The 7850-nt window shown below is 49.9% G+C and overlaps 1 non-coding gene across 1 annotated transcript; it reads right to left on the reverse strand.

The window, feature by feature from the left end:
* Positions 1-5897: 5897 nt before the first annotated feature.
* Positions 5898-5969, reverse strand: TRNAS-GGA. Its single transcript has one exon. It is a non-coding gene; the product is annotated as a tRNA-Ser (tRNA).
* Between the last annotated feature and the right edge of the window lie 1881 nt (positions 5970-7850).

A 7850-nucleotide genomic window follows, 5' to 3' on the forward strand; every position in this document is an offset into this window, starting at 1 on the left:
TCTTCTTCTTCTTCTTCTTCTTCTTCTTCTTCTTCTTCTTCTTCTTCTTCTTCTTCTTCTTCTTCTTCTCCTTCTCCTTCTCCTTCTCCTTCTCCCAGATTAGAGTCCACGCACTTAACCACTACACCAAACTGTAATGTTAAATTGTTATTTGTCTATTGGTAACTGGAGTATCCTCAAATACTTTGGCCACCCAATGAGAAGGGAGCACTCCCTGGAGAAGACCCTGATGCTGGGAAAGATTGAAGGTCAAAGAAGACGGGGACGGCAAAGGATGAGATGGTTAGACAGTGTCATAGATGCAACGAACATGAAATTGAGCAAGCTTCAGAGGACAGCGGAAGACAGGAAGGCCTGGCGTGATCTGGTCCATGGGGTCGTGAAGAGTCGGACTCGACTGTGCGACTGAACAACAAAACTGGAGTATTATCGTTAGCACCTTTTAATATTGTGATCGTTATGGTTTTAGTATATTATTTATTGTTGTTTTTATGCTGTCGTAAGCCGCCCTGAGCCGGCCACGGCTTTCGAGCAGGTTGTGCTCCAGAGACAAACAAAAGAGAGAGAAAACCCAGTGACCACATGGATGACAGATGAGCAGGGATCATTTCAGGATCAGAGGATTTGCTACTGGAGTGGGAAGGCGGATTCCACAGTGAGGGTTTCCTACTTCTTCACAAGAGGGCAGGAATTCGAGGTCAGGAAAGGCAACCTGCAGAGGAACCGGTGGGAGTTCATTCCTGTTGGCCGGGATGTAAACACATCTTCTCCACTGACCTGAAAGGCGTTCATTCTTCAAGGAAGGGACTTCAAAAGGAGATTCAAGGGTGAGATTCCTGGACTAGAGCGGGATTTTCTTCCTTTGGAGGCCACAGTTTTATCTCGCCCTACACGTTTGGATGGCTATGGCTGGCCTGATTTCATCCGAGCTCAGAAGCCACGCAGGGTCGGCTCCGAGTAACACCAGACTGCTACACAAAGGCATGCAATGGTGAGCCACCTCTGCACATCTCTGGCCTTGAAAGCCCTATAAGGGTCAGCTATGACTTGACTGCAATTTTTTTTTAAATTATTTATTTCGGTTATTTAGGGACCGCTTTTCTCACTTGGGCTCAAGGGGCATTACCAGCGTCCCGTCTAAGCTGAATGAGTGTGAGCTAGCTCACGGTTTCTTAGCCTCCGGCTCACACATTTTTGTCTTAGCTCAGGAAGGAGGGCTCCAGAGCAAACTGATTTAGCCAAATCGCTCACTCGCCACTTTAATCTGGACCAGGACGTCACCAGCGACACCGTGAGTGACTGAAACCGCTTCCTCGGACTGGCCCACTGCACATCGACTTCCTTGACTACCAGGGAACTTCTGCTAAAGATGAGAGGCCATTAGGTCTCCCTTGTGACCAGTGTTCCCTCTAAGCTGAGTTATTGTGTGCTAGTTCACAGGTTTTTTAGCCTCCAGCTCACCGATTTTTGTTTTAGCTCAGGAAGGAGGGCTCTAGAGCAAACTAATTGATGTGGTAGCTCACTCACAAATTTAATGTCAGTAGCTGCGGTGGCTCAAGTGGTTAAGACGCTGAACTGCAGGCTGTGGAAGGTCGGTATCCGACTCTAGGGTTGCGGTGCTCATCTCCGTTTCAAAGCCAAAGAGCCAGCGCTGTCCGAAGACGTTTCCGTGGTCATGTGGCCGGCATGACTAAACACCAAGGCGCACGGAACGCTGTGACCTTCCCACCGAAGTGGTCCCTATTTATCTACTTGCAATGTCTTGCTTTCGAACTGCTAGGTTGGCAGGAGCTGAGACCAGAGACGGGAGCTCACTCCGTCATGCGGCACACTCGGGTCTCGAACTGCTGAACTACAGACCTTCCACAGCCTGCAGTTCAGCGTCTTAACCACTTGAGCCACCGCAGCTCCTTTTAACATGTGTACACCTTAATAAACATTTGCATTTTTATATTATATAGTGTTAGCATGAGCCTCTTGGTTCACAGATATATCTTGGGTTGCGTTCCCCCACCCTTTTTTCAGTTTTTGTCCCACTGCTGGACTTCCTGATGGCACCTGGTATCTTTGGCCACTTTGGGACACAGAGTGTTGGACTAGATGGGCCATTGGCCTGATCCAACATTGGCTTCTCTTATGTTCTTATAAGAGGGAATTAGATAAACATATAAAGCAGAGGTCCATCAGTGGCTCTTAGCCACCAAGTATAGATAGGAACTCTCAGTCTGGGGCAAGGGATGCTCTGTCATCTTGGTGCGGGGTGTGTGTGTCAACAGTGGGAGGGCTTCTAATGTCCTGGCCCCACTGCTGGACCTCCTGATGACCCCTGGTATCTTTGGCCACTTTGTGACACAGAGTGTTGGACTGGAGGGGCCATTGGCCTGATCCAACACTGGCTTCTCTTATGTTCTTATGTACGCTGGATCCAGCAAGCTTTGGCTCTGTGAATCCAGTTTAGTGAAGATGAACGCTCAGGCAGCTGGAAGAGTTTTCAAGGCGCAGGTCTGGCCCCGCAGGTCCAGTTCTGATCAGAGCCCAAACAAGACAATGAGGCCAGCTAGACAGAGAATCAGCCAGAGAGGTAATGGATCCATCTGGAAGGCCCCCAGCTAAGAGCTGGCTGGGGGCTGGGGGCACAAGGGCCAGGATATCGCCCATTGAGATGCAGAAGTCCAGGTTCCATAATCCCCACACATTCAAATCTCCCCCTGTTGATGGGGAGGTGGCAGGAAATGGCCCCGTTAAAGCCTTTTTGTCCTTCCCCAGACATGAATATCAATGCAGAAGCCACTGGCCCATTAGGGGTAAGGAGAGGGGAAATGAGGAAAGATGCTGCCCCTTTTGCAAGAGGGGAGGGAGGCCGTAAGGCATGGGGAAATCCTTTGGGGTCAGCCAGGGAGAAACAAAGGCAAAGGTTCCCCGATTGTGAGCACAAAACAGGGATTTAAGTGAGGTGTGGGGGAGGGATCTTCGCTAAATGTCCTTGAGTCTGCCCGGAGCCTAAAGCAGCACAAATAAAGGGGGCAGCCATTAGGACAGACTGCCATAAAAAATATCTCTCTGGGGCCAGCTGTTGGGAAATCGGGGGAGAGAGGGAGACAGAGCACAAATCTAACACCGTGTTCCCAGGTCAGGCCCTGGCATCTCCAAGATTTTGAGTTATTTCTAGTTATTAAGATCCCCCACCAGAAACCCACAGGGTTCTTCAGAGTCTGAGGAAGAGAGCTGTGTTTCTTGAAAGCTTGTGCTACAATCAAGTTTGTTCGTCTTCAAAGGTGCTACTGGGCTTTCTACTCTGTTTTGCAGCAACAGACTAACACGGCTAAACTCTGGATCAATGTTCAACGTGAGCAGTGACTCACGAGCAGCGTTCCCTCTAAGCTGAGTGATCGTGAGCTAGCTCACAGTTTTTTAGCCTCCGGCTCACACATTTTCGTCTTCGCTCAGGCAGGATGGCTCCAGAGCAAACTAATTCATGCAGTAGCCAAATTGCTCGCTCCCAACTTTAATGCCAGTAGCTCACAGAGCAGAATTTTTGCTCACAAGACCCCACAGCTTAGAGGGAGCACTGCTCACGAGAGCCAGTTTGGTGTAGTGGTTAAGTGCGTGGACTCTACGGGTTTGAGTCCCCACTCCTCCACTTGCAGCTGCTGGGTGACCTTGGGCAAGCCATAGTTCTGGTCAGAGCTGTTCTTGAAAAAGAGCCGTTTCTGTCAGAGCTCTCTCAGCCCCACCCACCTCGCAGGGTGTCTGTTGTGGGGAGGGGAAGGGAAAGGAGTTTGTAAGCCCCTCTGAGACTCCTTTGGGTAGTGAAGGGCAGGATATAAATCCAACCTCTTCTCCTGTTCTTCTTGGGCAGAGCCAGTTTGGTGTCGTGGTTCAGTGTGTGGACTCTAATCTGGGAGAACCGGGTTTGAGTCCCCACTCCTCCACTTGCACCTGCTGGATGACCTTGGGCAAGCCGTAGTTCTGATAAGAGCTGTTCTAGAAAAAGAGCCATTTCTGTCAGAGCTCTCTCGGCCCCACCCACCTCCCAGGGTGTTTGTCTGTTGTGGGGAGGGGAAGGGAAAGGAGATTGGAAGCCGCTCTGAGACTCCCTTGGGTAGTGAAGGGCGGGGTATAAATCCAATCTCTTCTCTTCTTGTTTTCATTCTTGAAGGTGCTCCTGGCCTCTTGCTTTTTTCTGCTGCTACAGACAGACTAACATGGCGACCCATCTTGATCTCTCTCAGGAGGGTTACCTGTCATGGCAGATGGGAATTGGCCGAATGGAGTGGGCTATCGGTTTGCTCCAGCTAGAGACTCCTAACATTTCCTGTGATATCTGGAAAAGGGTGTGTGTGAAGGGGGTGTTGCTCAGGTCTTGCAAACAGTAATTAACATGTGGGATTCACTGCCCGCGGGAAGTGATGGCGGCTACAAGCATAGACAGCTTCAAGAAGGGATTGGATAAACATATTAGCTACAAGGTCTAGATGGAACACTCTGACTGGTGCAGTGATGCTCTGTGTTCTTGGTGCCTGGGGAGGCAACAGTGGGAGGGCTTCTGGAGCTCTAGCCCCACTGGTGAACCTCCTGATGGCCCCTGGTATTTCTGGCCACTGAGTGACACAGGGTGTTGGACTGGAGGGGCCACTGGCCTGATCCAACATGGCTTCTCTTATGCTCTTATGTCGGGGCAGTGGTGCTCTGTCTTCTTGGTGCTTGGGGGGCCACAGTGGGAGGGCTTCTGAAGTTCTGACCCCACTGGTAGACCTCCTGATGGCACTTGCGTTTTAGCCACTGTATGACACTGTATGACTTTGGCCACCCAATGAGAAGGGAGCACTCACTGGAGAAGAAGACTCTGATGCTGGGAAAGATTGAAGGTCAAAGAAGACGGGGATGGCAAAGGATGAGATGGTTAGACAGTGTCATAGATGCAACAAACATAAAGTTGAGCCAACTTCAGAGGATGGCAGAAGACCGGAAGGCCTGGCATGATCTGGTCCATGGGGTCGCGAAGACTCGCTAAGACTCGACTGTGCGACTGAACAACAATAACAATGACACAGAGTGTTGAACTACATGGGCCACTGGCCTGATCCAACATGGGCTCTCTTATGAGGGCCATGGGGTCTTCTTCATGTTGGGTCTTCCTCTTTTTCTGCTGCCGTTGACTTTTCTGAGCACGAGGGTCTTCTCCAGTGACTCATGTCTTCTCATGGGACCAATGTACAATAGCTTCAGTTTAGTCATTTTAGCTTCCACAAAGGGCAAAGTTTATTTTGGCTTGGCCGTGGTTGAAGCCTTGTGTTAGTGCCATGGGTTTTTGAGGGCAAGAGACAACCAGAGGTGGTTTGCCATTGCTTGTCTCTGTGTAACAACCCTGGTATTCCTTGGTGGTCTCCCATCCAAATACTAGCCAGGGTCGAACCTACTTAGGTTCCAAGAACTGGGTCTCAGGCAGAGGTCTTCCACATCACCTATTGCCTGGTCCTTTTAGCTGGAGATGCCGGGGATTGAACCTGGGACCTCCTGCATGCCAAGCAGAGGCTCTTCCACTGAGCCACAGCCCCTTCCCATAGCTCTCCAGGGTCTCAGGCAGAGGTCTTTCCCATCACCTACTGCCTGGTCCCTGTTAACTGGAGATGCCGGGGATTGAACCTGGGACCTTCTGCATGCCAAGCAGAGGCTCTGTCACTGTCACAGCCCCTCCTTAAAACTCTCTAGGGTCTCAGGTAGAGGTCTTTCCCATCACCTCCTGGCCCGTCCTTTTAACTGGAGATGATGGGGACTGAACCTGGGACCTTCTGCATGCCAAGCAGAGGCTCTGTCACTGTCACAGCCCCTCCTTAAAACTCTCTAGGGTCTCAGGTAGAGGTCTTTCCCATCACCTCCTGGCCGGTCCTTTTAACTGGAGATGCCAAGGATTGAACCTGGGACCTTCTGCATTCCAAGCAGAGGCTCTTCCACTGAGCCACAGCCCCCTCTTTACAGCTCTCCAGGGTCTCAGGCGGAGGTCTTTCCCATCACCTACTGCCTGGTCCTTCTAACTGGAGACGCCAGGGATTGAACCTGGGACCTTCTGCATGCCAAGCAGAGGCTCTGCCACTGCGCCACAGCAGCCCCCTCTACAGAAGTAGAAAACAATGCAGTAAGAAAAGGATAATACATATGATGTAGGCAGGGATACAGCCCACACTCCACAGTCCTGTTCCCTTTATAAAAGTACTTTCCTGACCCCCTTCCATTGTAATACAAGACAGCACAACATGTGTTTACAGTTCTCAACTAAGCCACACAACACGTGTTAACAGCTCCCAGCTAAACTGGCTGATCGAGTCCATCTTTCCACTGCGATTCGATTTGTACATTACTGAGTAGATTTTGGATCCTCGACAGAACTGAGTTCTCCTGTCTTCTGGAGTGGGAACCAGCCAGGTTGTGAGGCTGGACTATGAACCAGGAAATCCCTGGCTGAAATCCTACTTCCCCGGGCAAGCCAACCTCAACATACAATCCACTTGCAATATGTGGTGGTGGACAGTACCCTTGCAATTACAGCTGATTTATGGAGACCTCGTAGGTTTTTCAAGGCAAGAGACATTCAGAGGTGGTTTGCCATTGCCTGCCTCTGCGTACCAACCCTGGGCTTCCTTGGTGGTCTACCATCCAGACACTAACCAGGGCCAACCCTGCTTCGCTTCTGAGATACAACGAGATCGGGCCAGCCTGAGCCATCCAGGTCAGGACAAGAGGCACTCAGAGGTGGTTTGCCATTGCCTGCCTCTGCGTAGCAACCCTGGACTTCCTTGGTGGTCTACCATCCAAACACTAACCAGGGCCAAGCCTGCTTAGCTTCTGAGATCTGACTAAATCAGGATAGACTGGGGCATGCAGATCCGGGCAGAGACAAAGGGAGGTGGTTTTCCATTGCCTGCCTCTGCGTAGAGACCTTCGACTTCCTTGGTGGTCTCCCACCTAAACACCAACCAAAGCCAGAGCCCTGCTTAGCTTCCAAGACCTGCCAAGATCGGTAGGGTTGCCAGCTCCGGGTTGGGAAATACCTGGAGATTTATTTTCTTTTTCTATTATTTTGTTAGACTTATCTATCCCGCCCTCCCGACACTGTAGGCTCAGGGTGGCTGCCGACATATAGGTCTACAATAACGCAGATTTGCAATTAAAACAATCCATAAGTTACAGTTAAGATCTGAAATTAATGTAGGTTTACAAATGAAACACATTATAACAAATCAATAAAACCACCACAGAAAAAAACGACAATGGGCCTTTGGAGGGGAGGAGCCCGGGGAGGGCGGGGTTTGCTGAAGGGAGGGACTTCAGTGGGTAAAATCCAATGGGGTATAATCCACCTCCCAAAGCAGCCATTTTCTCCAGGTGAAGAACTGATTCTGTAGCATGCAGATCTGTCATAGCTGTAGATCTCCAGCCACCACTTTGAGGCTAGAAGCCAAAAATGAGAGATGATAGAACATTTTCTACAGAATTACTACAGTAAACATTTTTGCAACTTATCTTTATTATCTCTTCGTTATTTTTGGTCACGGATGTTGTTTTTGGTATTCCGAAAGCAAGCAAGCACGGTACAAATAAGGCAGACCACAAGTGCTCAAAAAGTCATGCAAAAAGAGTAAATTTATATGACAAGAATAACAGAGGACCACATGTATCAGTAAAACCAAATTACATCATATAATGTACAGGTCCATGAACAGTAAAGGTAAAGGTTCCCCTTGCTCGAAAGCCAGTCGAATCCGACTCTAGGGTTGCGGTGCTCATCTCCGTTTCCAAGCCGAAGAGCCAGCGCTGTCCAAAGACGTTTCCGTGGTCATGTGGCCGGCATG

The sequence above is a fragment of the Gekko japonicus genome, unplaced genomic scaffold (assembly GCF_001447785.1).
Source record: "Gekko japonicus isolate JY-2015 unplaced genomic scaffold, Gekko_japonicus_V1.1 scaffold291, whole genome shotgun sequence".
Lineage (NCBI taxonomy): Eukaryota > Metazoa > Chordata > Lepidosauria > Squamata > Gekkonidae > Gekko > Gekko japonicus.